Here is a 14,993-nt window from a genome sequence, read left to right as displayed (position 1 = left end):
CAAACCGCCTACTTCCATTCTATATAGTAGGCAAAGAGTACGAGAAGTAGTGCTTTTCACCTACTATACAGTATGGAAGTATGCGGTTTGGGACGCAGCCTATTTTATCCGCAGCTTTTTCCTGTGTGGATGCTGATCGTGCGCATTGGTCAAAAATAAAAAATAAAAATAACACGGTCTATTTTTTTAATGCATTGTTGTAACGCGTGCGTTACTAAGACTGTAACGAGTAAAATATTACCAAAATTTTATTAGTAATGCGTTATATTACTGCGTTACAGCAAAAACTAATATATTACTGTAATATATTATATTTTGTAATGCGTTACTCCCAACACTGATTATACTGCTGTGTCATTGTTGTCAGATCCAATATAGGTGGTGCTTTTAATCACAGTCTCTCTGCAAATCCAGCATCGACTTCTTTACAAATGAATCCGTGTACACACAACGTTAACAAACACTCCCCACACAAGCTGGAACTTCTTCAAAAGCAAACTTTATCCACGCATATTGCTTATGTTATGTTTCAAGCCTCCGAATTGAAGTATTTAGCTTCTGTGTTGTTCCCACGCGGTTCTTCCACAACCGAAAATGCGTTTCCATGGTATCATAACAGATCACCGCGTCAAAATAAAAGTCTCTCAGAAAAAATGTATTTAAAAAGTCATTTTGGTTAAATTTGTCAATCTTTAAAGACATGTTTACTTACTGAGACACACGTTTGTCACGCGAAGCTGTGGGCGGGGCTACAAAAGTAGACGTGTCCTTTTGGTTATGGGGAGGTGTTTCAATTCTATTTTGACGTCATAGATTTCCAAATTTTAGACTGGAGTGTTTAGCTGGCTTGGTGCCAAAAACGGTTATATTTCAGTAGCACGGACGTTTTCAGTTCTGAAACTTGCAGGATGTTCATTTAAGTGTGATGACCTCTCATATAACAAATTATCAAGTTAAAATTGAGTTTTTGATTCACCGCTCCTTTAAACATTAGAAAGTAATAATGCAATAGCATTAGAATGTCTTCACATCATTACAGTATGTGTAAATTACCTTAGATTGGTAAATATTCACTTTAACTCAATCATTCAATTAGTAAAATAAACATCTCTAAGTAATAATCAGAATAATTGCTATCAAAGTCTTATCTAACATGTTTACATTGATATTAACTTACAATCAAGATTATGTGTGCACTGAATAATACTTAAATAGTATAAATAAACATTTAGTAGCACTAATAACACAATGAAATCAAATCTAACAGATTAAAGAAATATTACGCTACTTACTTTTTAAATGTACGCACACAATACTAACAAACTGTTAGGAATAGACCAGATAGCAGCCAGTCACGATAGACAACAACTTGTGCGAACTTTCTAGCTTTTAGACATTAGTCTCAGCCTCAGACGTCACGCCCACAAACTGTTGGCTGAACGTCTGATGTTTTTCGTACACTTTTCTGGAAACCCTGTGAGAATGTTAAAGTCGTCTTTGATTGGTTGGAAAAAACGGATTTCCAGGAGACGCGAGTGTCGCGATTAGTTTCAGTCCCTGGAAAACAAAGCTCTGACGCTCCATTGAGGAAGAGAATCAGTTGTGTTCACATGGATAATAATGATCAGCTAAACATTGGATTCTCAAAAATATGCATAGTTTGCGGCATCGACTCTCTAAAAGACGTCCAAGAGTTTTCTTTAAGGCAGTTAGTGGAGTTTAAAAGTTTGGTTCTCCTGAATTGCTTGTATGTGTTAAAAAGTGGAGAGATTCAAACAGAGGTTTAACAGGATCGTCTCATTGGTGTGGCTGTTGATGAAGTGCTCAACGTTGTCCTATGGTGAGTAATGTTGTTTATTTAGATACTATTTGGTTGCGGCTGGTTATTTCAATAACTGACTTGTTGCCAGCCGGCTCGTTATTGTGGGGAGTCCGAAACGTGACGCTAGATGAAACAAACTGTGATTGGTTGTTTGACATGTCGGTCAAACAGCTCGTGGGCGGGCTTTGTCCAGAAAAAGCAGCGAAAAACACCAGACCTTCAGGTCTGGCTACGCGAGACTATTTAGACATGTCCGAACATGAACGATATAGTTTAGTTAACGTCTACCAATGAAATGACGAGTTTAAGTCATGTGATTAACACATATTAGAACACATGTTAAGTAGCATAAAATGTCCAGCAGAGGGCGCCATTGTCATTAAAGTGTGGCCTTTTGTACAGCGATATCTCATAACATGTTTTAATAGTCACGTCACGATAAAGTAAATGATCAATGTCCACATTTAAAAGCTGCGGTGCTTACCTGCAGTTCCACGGTGTTTTCGCGTTCTGATAAGAGATAATAGGTCCTGAAAAAAACGAGTGTTTACCCAGCTAACAATTTTTGGTTCCCAAAACGTTCCCCTAACGTTAGTTTTTTGTTCTCAAAACGTTCCCCTAACGTTAGTTTTTGGTTCTCATAACGTTATTTTCCAAGGTTTGTTTTTGGTTAGCCAGGAAAGTTTTCTTTACAGAAATAGAACGTTATTTTTAGGTTATTTTAACGTTTTCCTAACGTTAGGAAAACGTTAGAATAACGTTAGGAAAACGTTAGAATAACGTTAGGAAAACGTTAGAATAACCAAAAACTAACGTTAGGGGAACGTTCTGTGTTTGCTGGGTATATTCCTCTTTCCAAGTGTTAATCGTCCACACAATGTGACAAGACATTAATCCCATTAATTTAAACGTAACATCCAAGAGCGGAATAATAACTTCCGATTGGGGATTCACAGACTGATTTATGAGCTAGTGAACTAATGTGACACACGGAGAGTGATTCAAAACAGGGCGTCTGTGTTTTTCCATTCAGAGATGAGCCTGTTTTGGACCTGCATTCACTAGGTTGCAGAATGATACGATAGGTGAACCGGTTACTGTTCCGTTATCAGTACAATATTGTATGGCTCTTAGCCAATCAGATTCGAGAACCAGAAAGAACTGTTGTATAATTAAAAACATTGATCCATCATTGACACTGACACACACATTAATAATGTTTTTATAGATTGAGTGAAATTGATCTTTAAACACTGTAACATCTTTAAATGTAAGATCAGAGTTATGTTATCTCCAGCTGATATTCCTCCTGTAATAGAGGAAGATTTTTACATCAAATACCTGATGAGAATTACAAGTGTGAGTCATGAACTCAATACAGATTTATGAAGAAATGTTCATGTGGTTTAGGACATCTAACACTAATAGTCAGCTGTGTGATGGATTTATTTGACATTTAAACACACAGTGTCTCAGTTACTGAGGGATTGAAAGAGGAACATTACATGAAGAGATGGAGGTTACAGATTTGTGGACAAACTTTGTAGTTTTGTATCATTCACATAAAGTCTCTGTTCTCTACAGGTTGAGGGATTGTTATATCACACGTGAAGGTTGTGTTGCTCTGACTTCAGCTCTTAGATCAAACCCATCATCACACCTGAGAAAACTGGATCTGTCCTGTAATAATCTCACACGTTCAGGAGTGAAGCTGATCTCTGATCTAAAAGATGATCCACATTATAAACTACTGTCAGTACGGTGAGTAGAGCTCATTTAAATAAATGTTTAAAGTAAACTCATGCAGTGTCATTTAAATCCTAGAATATAAATATTAGAAATAAATGTAAATTGATCTGCTGCTGTTATAGTCTGTGTATCCTTTAAACCCAACAAACAGAAAATATGAAGTGTACATGAACAACACTTGATGCTTTGTCATATAAACACAATAAGAATTTAATCCAATGTCTGAGTCTGTTTACTAACTGTGATGTTGAGTTTGTTCACTCCATGATTTAATACTGTGATCTTACTCTTCTTACACATTATATATGATGTTTGTTAATGGGGTTTGTTTGATAGGCCGACGCCCCTATAGTTATGCACACTTGACTAGATGTTCATCTTAAACTCTTTTTATAACAACTTGTGTTTTATTTCATGTTTTAAGCATTATTTATCAAATCATCAGAATACAGACATAAATAACAACACAAACACAATATATACACAACAGATAAACACAAAGTACAGATGATAAATGATAGAGATGAAGATTAGAAAAAAGAAGAGAAAGTCAACTCTTAAAATCTGATGGACACTTCACACAACTCTCTGTCGAGCTTTGACATTGATGCTGTTTCTCTTTATTTACACGACTGTCAACCTCCAGGACTTTTAAAATAAAGCATCACCTTCATTTTCTTACTGTTTGTGTGTGAACTCATAAAACTGTCAGTGTGTCATTATATTATACTACATACATATCAATACATTCATCTCTTACATTGACATCAAATATTCAGAGGAAATAGATGAAATGTGTTTTTGTATTGTTGTAGCTCATGTGTATGTGATAAACAGATTGTTGACATGTTTATTATGTTGAAGATTTCATTTCTATCACTGACTGACAGCACTAATAGTTTGTTTTTCTATCTCTTCATCTGACACTGATGATGATCTCATATCTGATTGACTTTCTCTTTCAGTTTTAGGCCTTACAGATGATGATTAAAGATGTAAAGATGTCTGATCTTCAGTATGATCTGATGGTCTATAAGAAGACACAATAGTGACATCACTTCCTCTTAACCGTATGAGTTGATTATTCAGTACAGGATCTGATCTGTGACTTTATCTAAATCTGACTTTGAAGTGTTGGAGGTAAATCTTCATCCTAACTCAGCTTCTGTCTACACATTTCCTATAAGAGTGATTTATCAGTCAGTGTAAGAGGAGCAAGAAATCTCATAGGATCATAAACTGAAGTAAATACTGACAAGATTCCTCTTCTTCTACACTGTTGGGGTTTTTAACTTCATCTTAAACTGAAATGTGTTCAAGTTCAGCACAACATTGAAGACTCGCAGCTCATTTATCTCTAAATCCAAATATTGGACGTCTTTGTTTTTGTGTTCTTCAGGATCTGACTGCAGGACTTTTTGATGATTATGTGATCAATTACAAAAAAGTTCAGACACTGAATGAAATGTAAATAAAATCACAATGCAATCATTTTTAAATCTTATAAACACAGAAAACAAATCAAATGTTTCATCTGATATTACTGATATTAATTGTGCAGACATCAGTTGTATGTCGTCCTGATAACAGTCCTACTGATGTAATGAATATTGTCTTAAAGTGCAGACTCTTACCTGTATTTAGAGAGTATTCACAACCAAACTGGCTGAAGGATTTAGGAATTACAGCTGTTTAATATGTAGCTCCTCCTTTTTAAAGGGGTCAAAAGTAATGGGACAGTTGACTTAAAAGCTGTTTTATGCACATTTATTGTCTATTTTTTTAAATGATTTCCTCATAAATGAAGCATGTTAAAGTCTGGAGTTGATTGAAGTGTGACATCTGCATTTGAAAGCTGTTGCTGTGAACCCAAATCATGTGATTCAGAGAGATCTCCATACAAGTCATACAGACACAAGGTAGATTTAAAACACAACAAATCCAGAATACTGTAATATAATAAATTAACAAAGTGTAGTAATTACTAAAATCTTCTACAGCATACTACATTTTACTATGGCTTTACTAGAGTAAATACAAATGTTTACTATACTATTTACTTCAGTTGATGAGTTAACTATAGTTAATGCTAGAGGATACTATAGTAAATACTGACTTTAATTAAACTGATTTACACAGCACTTTATTTTTATTATATTAATATTAAAACAATCAAATACCTGAACAGTCTGTGAACAATCATCCAGAATTCTCTCAGTTAGACTCTTGAAGATTGTGTCATGGGTGGTCTCATCAAGGAAAGGTCGAGATTTGAAACGGGGGTCACTATCATTTTAGGCGATCCATGTGTGCTAAAACACTGTCTCATTTTCATGATGGTAGTTTGTGAAGTTGTTACAGGATAAATTTCCAACCATTTGGAATGAAAATCTACCAAAATCTTTCTCAAGGGTCCTGTATAATCTACATGTGTGACCAGCAGACATCAGATGATCACAGCCAGAACGCTCGTGTCGATGGTGCCGGCCGGTGATCAGACCCACACTCTGTGTCTGAGCTGTGATACGAGACAGAGCTGTGATCAGACCTCATATCTGATCATGTGACAGTCTTTGTGTCTGTAATGTCTCTCCTTACACACTTACGTGCTACAACCTGCAGGTTAAGGACACAGGTGCTCTTTCCTATGATGTTTGACGCAGTGCACTGATACAGGCCGGATGTGCTGGTGCTGATGTTTCTCAGTGTCCCTGCATCTGATCTGAGAACAGCACCATCACTTATCTTATACATTTCATTCATCTGCACATTCAACACACACTTTAGATTTCAGTGGAGAAAATAAAGAAACTGTGAATAATGTTTCTATTGTCTATGACACACTGCAGAATAACTGTAATAACACAAATGTCCTGTAGGTGGCAGTGGAGGCGGAGTTTTCTTTACATCTTTTAATGTTTAATGTCTGATAATTATCCTGATATTTTGTCTTTTTATTCAATGAAATGTTTATGTTAGCACAATTATATTTTATCTACAATTAATCTTTTAAACTAAAAGTGTGTGTTTTTTAAGACCTCGCTGTGATTATTAAAGCAAACACTTGATAAAGTTCACACTATGATAAATACATGAATGTTTAAATGTAGTTCACACAAATAATAAAATATCACTTAGTCTACATTATATTAAACTCATATGACTTTATTAGGTTTACATTAGTTAAACAAAAGAGGATTAATTTTGATTTAAGTTTAATTATTGTTAATGCTGATGTGCTCTTTGTTTCATGCAGTGAATGTAAACATATTGACTCACATTAATGATTAAGTCTCGTTTATAAATTAAATGTGTTAAATTATTTGTAATCAGATGTTTAATGTTTGTTTACTGTCAGCAGAGGGAGAAACACCTCAAACACTTCCTCATACAATAGTGACGTCACAGATGAAAGTGAAAGTAAATTGTTTCGTGTTTATCTTCCGCCATTTTAAACAGGTAGAGTTGATTTATTAACATATCGATGATCATAGTGATTAATATAACATGTATAAACAGCTTTACAGGTATTTTTGTGTGTGTAGTTGATGTAAAAGTTGTAGTATTTTGAGAAAGTGAATCCAGTCAGATTGTGATGACAGCGAGTGTTCAGTGGCCGGTTGCATAAAACTTTAAGACTAGTCTTAAAAGTTAGTCATGAATTTTTTTCTTCAAGACTGATCATAACTGTTTTAAGTATGTTACATAAATAGGTAGATTGGTATAATTTAAATCCAAATAATACGACTCTTTTAAATTCAATCATTTCTTATCTTAAAATTTCTCTCAACAAGTTGATCTATCAATATTTAAAGTCGTTGAAAACATTAAGAGACTTCAACATTATTTTCATTTTTTTGAATTTACTGCTTATAGCTTTGTGTTTAAGTAAAATCATAATTTATGTTATGTTTTAAACATAAATCAAGATGACATTAATTTTTAATCAACACAATAGTAATGTTTTCACTTGTATTTCAGGAAGAGTTTAAAGATGAATATTTGATGAATAACTCAGATTTTTAATGACATCTTTCATGTTTCTATGAGTTCAGTCTTTTACATTGTTGTTCAGATGAGATCAGACACTTTTTACTTCATCATTCATAGTTTCTATAAATTTTTATTCATTTATATTTTTGTTTCTTATCTTAATGTTAGTGTCATTTATTGAAAGTTTTCTTATCATAATTCTTAATTTAATTTGTGTTAATATTGTGTTAATGTGAGGAAATGTTGTGTTGACGCAGTTGTTTCTTCAACACTCAGGATTCATTTATCTGAATTATAATGTGTGTTTATTCACTCTGATTTTAAGTTTATTTTGTGTCTGAATGTTATTTTCATTCAGTATCAGTTGTGGAGATCAGATTGATCAGATTCACCTCTGCAGCTTCATCATGGATCAAACACAAACATCTCCAGGATGCAGGTACTTTAAATAAACACTTTAAAATATTAAAATAATACAAATCAATGAAATAACCTTTATTATTATTAATAACCTTTTAAATAAACTTATATGAAAATATTATTTTATAGGTATTATTTACTATAATGGCTTATTTTTATAATGAGCATCTACAAAAAATATTTGTAATGTTATTTTAATTGTTGAATCTGTTGTGTGTTATAGTTCAGATCATCAGAAGAGATCAGATTCAGAGTTCAGCTGTGTGTCTATAAAGAGTGATCGGTCTATGGCTCTGCCAATATACTTTAAGAGTGAAGATACACGGCCTGATAGAAGGTATATAAAAAACTCTGAAACATGATTATAACTTTTTTGGAAAAAAATATTTTTCTTGTCTATTATACTTGTCTATGTTTATGGGCAGAAAATGTTATTTTCAGGGCTTGACATTAACTTCTTTGCTCACCAGTCAAAGTGGCTAATTGTTTTCCAAAGTTACTAGCCACTGGCCACAATTTTGTTGCTGGTAAAATAAATTTTATATGATTAAACTTGGCACCCAAAAATGACTGTAATTTGAGTAATTTTACTTAGTTTAGCTAGATTAAATGCAGATTGACTTTCAAATGCAGACTGACCACCCAAATTCAGACTACATTTATAAGCTGGTATAAACCAGGTATATCAGTAGATCACATATTTAGATGCATAAAAACATGCTAGAAATTAAGGCATAAATAGATTAACTTTGAATGAATTTATTAAAAGTGGAGCAAGGGTTTAGAAGATTAACTGAAAAGATAAACACAAAAACCCTCGACAACACTTTAAATATTTATTAACAACAGCAGTAAATACTGTAAATTGTGTTGGCTGCAGGGAGTGCTCATGGGAGTTGTAGTTTCCCAGGATCGCATTGTGCATTGTTTATAATTTCGCATACTACAATTAAAAAAAATATTCAACCTGCCAACGTGGCTTGTGGGCAGAAATCTACCCTCACTTGGCAGATTGGTGGGTGTTAATGTCAAGCCCTGGTTATTTTTATTATACAGTACATATTCACTCAAAGAGACACATCTGTGCAAGGCAAGCACTCAGTTTTTGTATTAACAGTGCCAATAAAAAGATCATTATTTGCTTTTTAATAACAAATTAATTTTATAAATATGCGTATCTACTGTATACTACTGATGAACTCATTTAGACCTGCTTGTTTTGTACATCAGTTCAGGGGATTAACTGTAATCTGTTGTGTGTTATAGTTCAGATCATCAGAAGAGATCAGATTCAGAGTTCAGTTGTGTGTCTATGAAGAGTGATTTGTCTATGCCTGAGCCAATATACTTTAAGCGTGAAGAAACACGGCCTGCACACAGGTATACAATATCTTTGAAAACTATGATTGTAGTTTAACAGTTTTTTTTACAATCGTGTGTTTTGTCAAAGAGATGAGAAATTATTCTTCATTATCAGACATATTCATGCAAAGAGACACATAAAATTTACAGTTTTTGTATTAAAATCTCTCCACTTGCTGTAATTGTTTACATTGAAATGTATAAATATGCTGCTATAACTGGCTATAACCAGCAGATATCCTCAACACCCACAGTGCCATTTCAAATGTGCGTTCACTTTAGATTCAAGTAGATTTGATTGGCTCTCATTGGTTTATCGTTCATCGGTTAGAAAAAAATCGCTCCGCAAGTGATCACAACGAAACTTTTACTTGTATCTTTATCGTTATAATTGTGGTGTGAACTCCACTATTCTCTTTAAAATCAAAGGATTTTTAAAGCAACACTATGTAGTTTTTTTACCTTTAAATAATGTCTCTAAAATTATTTCAGTGATAGAACAACTTTTAACTGGACAAATTGTACTGTTGCTGCAACCTGAGCAGCCTCCTAGCTGCTACAAGCACACTCTGAAAGTGGCGGTGGAGGGTAGGAAACACAGCCCCGCACCTCCCCCTGCCTGCAGAAGAGTGTCTGATAATAGGCACTGTTGCGCTTTTCCACCACATGGGGGAGCTGTAAGTCATTTTTACATGGAAACTACATAGTGTTGCTTTAAAACTATATTTTTTATAGTTATAGTTATAATGGGAACCGCCCTTTAAGTGATTCTTCATTTTCATTCTTGCCATCCAGACGAATCATAACAAAACCCGACTGTAAGGGGAGAAAGATTGAGCAATTTGGGAATAAACTACAAGACTTCAATAAAAACATGAGTCCTCATTTCAGGTAAATAATAGGATTTTAATTTATTTTTAGAGACTAAAAAAGGTTGACCACATGATACTTAAAAAAACATTTTCCATCCATATTTATAAGTCCCATGTTTTGTGATGCAAAAACAACATTTTGCTCTGTACTTTTTAACTCAAACTTGTGTTCTTATCTAATATATTACTTTTAATTTACAGTCATGAGTCTAATCTTGCTGAAGTCCTGAACACATTCAAATCAAATCTGAGGAAGAAGTTTGAGTGTTTGTATGAGGTAACATCAAATAAGAGAAACCCAACACTACTGAATGAGATCTACACAGAGCTCTACATCACAGAGAGTGAAAGTGGAGAGATCAGTAATGAGCATGAGGTGAGACAGATTGAGACACAATCCAGAAGAACAACAACAGAGGAGACACCAATCAAATGTAATGACATCTTTAAACCTTTACCTGAACAAGACAAACACATCAGAAGTGTGCTGACAAAGGGAGTCGCTGGCATTGGAAAAACAGTCTCTGTACAGAAGTTCATTCTGGACTGGGCTGAAGAGAAAGAGAATCAGGACGTCCACCTTATATTTCCACTTCCTTTCAGAGAGATCAATTTGACGAAGAACAAAACACTCAGTCTTTTAGATCTTCTTCATCTTTTCTTCCCACAAACAAAAGAAATGGAAATCTTCAGTGATGAATATAAAGTGTTGTTCATCTTTGATGGTTTGGATGAGTGTCGTCTGTCTCTGAATTTTCACAGCAGTGTGAGGTTGTGTGATGTAAGTGAATCAACCGCAGTGGACGTGATGCTGACAAACCTCATCAAGGGGAATCTGTTTCCTTCTGCTCTCATCTGGATCACCTCCAGACCAGCAGCAGCTGATCTCATCCCCTCTGTGTGTGTTGATCGCGTCACAGAGGTACAAGGCTTCACTGATCCACAGAAGGAGGAATACTTCAAGAAGAGAATCAGTGATGAGAGGCTGGCCAGGAGTATCATCTCACACCTGAAGTCATCCAGGAGTCTCTACATCATGTGTCACATCCCAGTCTTCTGCTGGATTTCAGTCACTGTTCTAGAGAGAATGTTGAGTCAAGCAGAGAGAAGAAAAGAGATCCCCAAGACTCTCACTCAAATGTACATGTCACACCCCGGGGGCGGACCCGAATATGCTACTGGGCCACACCCCTCTTAACTCTTCCACCTCGAGGAGTTTCCCAAGACCGCCCCAATGACCAGACAGACGAGTATACTATAATTAAAACAAGCTTTATTAAATATTTAAAAAGGGGAAAGGGGAAAGGGAAAAAGGGAACTTTAAAACTAATGTGGCTCTTCTTTGCCTCCAGGGCCACTTGGGGAAAAGACTGGGGCCGGGGCTCTGGCCCAGCAACCCGTGGCGCGCTCCGCTTCTCCTGGAGACAGAATCGAACACAGTCAGACCAGGGCAAACACTCCACTGATGCTCACAGCACTGGGGGATCCTCGTTCCCACACAGGGCCTCACTGGTTCAGGTAGGTAGTTGCTACAAGCATAGAACAGATTATTCCACAGGTTGCGTTACTCACAGTGCCGGGGGATCCTCGTTCCCACACGGAGCTTCACTGGTTCAGGTAGGTAGTTGCTACAAGCACAGAACAGATTATTCCACAGGTTGCGTTACTCACAGTGCCGGGGGATCCTCGTTCCCACACGGAGCTTCACTGGTTCAGGTAGGTAGTTGCTATAAGCACAGAACAGGTTATTTCACAGGCTGCGTTACTCACAGTGCCGGGGGATCCTCGTTCCCACACAGAGCTCCACTGATTCAGGTAGGTAGTTGCTACAAGCACAGAACAGGTTATTCCACAGGTTACGTTACTCACAGTGCCGGGGGATCCTCGTTCCCACACGGAGCTCCACTGGTTCAGGTAGGTAGTTGCTACAAGCACAGAACAGGTTATTCCACAGGTTGCGTTACTCACAGTGCCGGGGGATCCTCGTTCCCACACGGAGCTCCACTGGTTCAGGTAGGTAGTTGCTATAAGCACAGAACAGGTTATTTCACAGGCTGCATTACTCACAGTGCCGGGGGATCCTCGTTCCCACACAGAGCTCCACTGATTCAGGTAGGTAGTTGCTACAAGCACAGAACAGGTTATTCCACAGGTTGCGTTACTCACAGTGCCGGGGGATCCTCGTTCCCACACGGAGCTCCACTGGTTCAGGTAGGTAGTTGCTACAAGCACAGAACAGGTTATTCCACAGGTTGCGTTACTCACAGTGCCGGGGGATCCTCGTTCCCACACGGAGCTCCACTGGTTCAGGTAGGTAGTTGCTATAAGCACAGAACAGGTTATTTCACAGGCTGCGTTACTCACAGTGCCGGGGGATCCTCGTTCCCACACAGAGCTCCACTGATTCAGGTAGGTAGTTGCTACAAGCACAGAACAGGTTATTTCACAGGCTGCGTTACTCACAGTGCCGGGGGATCCTCGTTCCCACACGGAGCTCCACTGGTTCAGGTAGGTAGTTGCTACAAGCACAGAACAGGTTATTCCACAGGTTGCGTTACTCACAGTGCCGGGGGATCCTCGTTCCCACACGGAGCTCCACTGGTTCAGGTAGGTAGTTGCTATAAGCACAGAACAGGTTATTTCACAGGCTGCGTTACTCACAGTGCCGGGGGATCCTCGTTCCCACACAGAGCTCCACTGATTCAGGTAGGTAGTTGCTACAAGCACAGAACAGGTTATTTCACAGGCTGCGTTACTCACAGTGCCGGGGGATCCTCGTTCCCACACGGAGCTTCACTGGTTCAGGTAGGTAGTGGCTACAAGCACAGAACAGATTATTCCACAGGTTGCGTTACTCACAGTGCCGGGGGATCCTCGTTCCCACACAGAGCTCCACTGGTTCAGGTAGGTAGTAGACGAAGCTCTCGTTGTCACACCCCGGGCACAAGGCTTGATTTTCTCTCTCTCCCTATAGGACTCAGGCCGCAACAGATGTCACCATCTCGTGTCTCGTCGGAGGCTGGGCAGTTCGAACGCTACAAGCACAGCATACGCACAGCAAGTCAAGCGTAAACACCATCAATCAGTGAAACTCACCCACAGCACTCTTATACCACGTCACGTGAATTTTAGATCGTCCTTGCCACCTGACCACGACGACCTCGAGAGATTGGTTGGGCAACAACTGGGTCACAAATGAGGGAGAGATGTAGAGTATTCACAGGCCCGGCGTGTCGGTTATTACTTCCCTGGCTCACCTGCACTTCCTCTTTCCCACAGGGCCACTGGCTTACTAGCGGGCGGTGCTTCGTCCGTGCTTCCGGTCGACCGCGGCTCACCCACGTTCTCCTCTCCGGTGGGGCCAGGGACCTCACGAAACACAAGAACACACACCAGGATATTTCTTCATACAAGACATGTGCAGAGAAGTATCACAGCGGTTACTCACGCTTGGTTGCCAATAACCTCTGTTCACTGTGCTCTCGATGGCTCTGTGTCCACTCCTTCTCACGTAAACTCCACAATTCCCCTTCATCCGCTGACTGTCTCTTACTCTCTTCCCCAGGAGAGCGATCCGACCAGCGTGGTCCGTCTGCAAAGCAGCAACACAACGTACACAACGTATACCACAAGCACCCCGTTTAATGTCTGCAAAGGTGTCTTTATACCCTGACTCTTCTGAGACACCTTTTCTGGTCTTCTCCTCGTCAGCCTATTAGCAACCGCTGTGTTAACTTGCCCCACCTGAGCGTGATCAGGCTTAATTTTGCCTTTGGGGAAACCCCGGATATGAAGTGTGGAAGCCGGATTCCGCCCGTCGTCCAAATAAGATGTGGAAGCCGGGTTCCGCCCGTCGTTCATTTAAAACGTCACCTGTGACATACACACACTTCCTGATCATTCAGACAAACATCAAACATCAGAAGGACTATGAGAAGAAAGATAAAGACATGATCTTCAAACTGGGGAAACTGGCTTTTGAGCAGCTTGTGAAAGGCAATCTGATCTTCTATGATAAAGACCTGAGAGAGTGTGACATTGATGTAGCAGAAGCATCAGTGTACTCAGGATTGTGTACTCAGATCTTCAGAGAGGAGTTTGGTTTGTATCAGGGGAAAGTTTACTGCTTTGTTCATCTCAGCATCCAGGAACATCTAGCAGCTCTTTATGCTCACATCTCCTCTACAAACAACTACAGAAATGTGTTAAATCAAAGTCCTGAACCAGTTCGACTTTTTAATATTTTAGACATGGTAAAACATAAATCAGCAAAGAAGAACTCAACATTTGAGTTACATCAGCGAGCTGTAGATGAATCTTTACAGAGTAAGAATGGACATCTGGATCTTTTCCTGCGTTTTCTTTTGGGTCTTTCGCTGGAGTCCAATCAGATTCTCTTACAGGATCTACTGACACAGATGAGAAGATGCTCCTACAAGAAAGAGAAAACTGTTAAGTACATTAAACAGAAGATGAATGAGAATCTGTCTACAGAGAAATCCATCAATCTGATTCACTGTCTGAATGAACTGGGTGATGATTCACTGCTGCAGGAGATTCAACATTATGTGACATCTTCATCAGTAGGAGACTCCAAACTCTCCTCTTCACAGTGGGCAGCTGTAGTTTTTGTGTTGTTAATGTCTGAGCAGCATTTGGATAAACTTGATCTAAATACATTTATTGGAGATAAAAATACAGCAGATGAAGTTCTTGTGAGACTGCAGCTTGTGATTAAAGAAACCAAAAAACTCAAGTAAGTAAAACTAACAACA

The 14,993-nt window shown here is 38.2% G+C and overlaps 1 pseudogene; it reads left to right on the top strand.

Moving 5' to 3' along the window:
• The window catches only part of LOC129437241 (NACHT, LRR and PYD domains-containing protein 3-like), a 175,337-nt pseudogene extending 164,141 nt beyond the window's left edge, over window positions 1-11,196 (top strand).
• The last annotated feature ends 3,797 nt before the right edge of the window (window positions 11,197-14,993 follow it).

This window comes from Misgurnus anguillicaudatus, unplaced genomic scaffold (genome assembly GCF_027580225.2).
Source record: "Misgurnus anguillicaudatus unplaced genomic scaffold, ASM2758022v2 HiC_scaffold_33, whole genome shotgun sequence".
Taxonomy (NCBI): Eukaryota; Metazoa; Chordata; class Actinopteri; order Cypriniformes; family Cobitidae; genus Misgurnus; species Misgurnus anguillicaudatus.
This window is presented reverse-complemented; position numbering and strand designations above follow the sequence as displayed.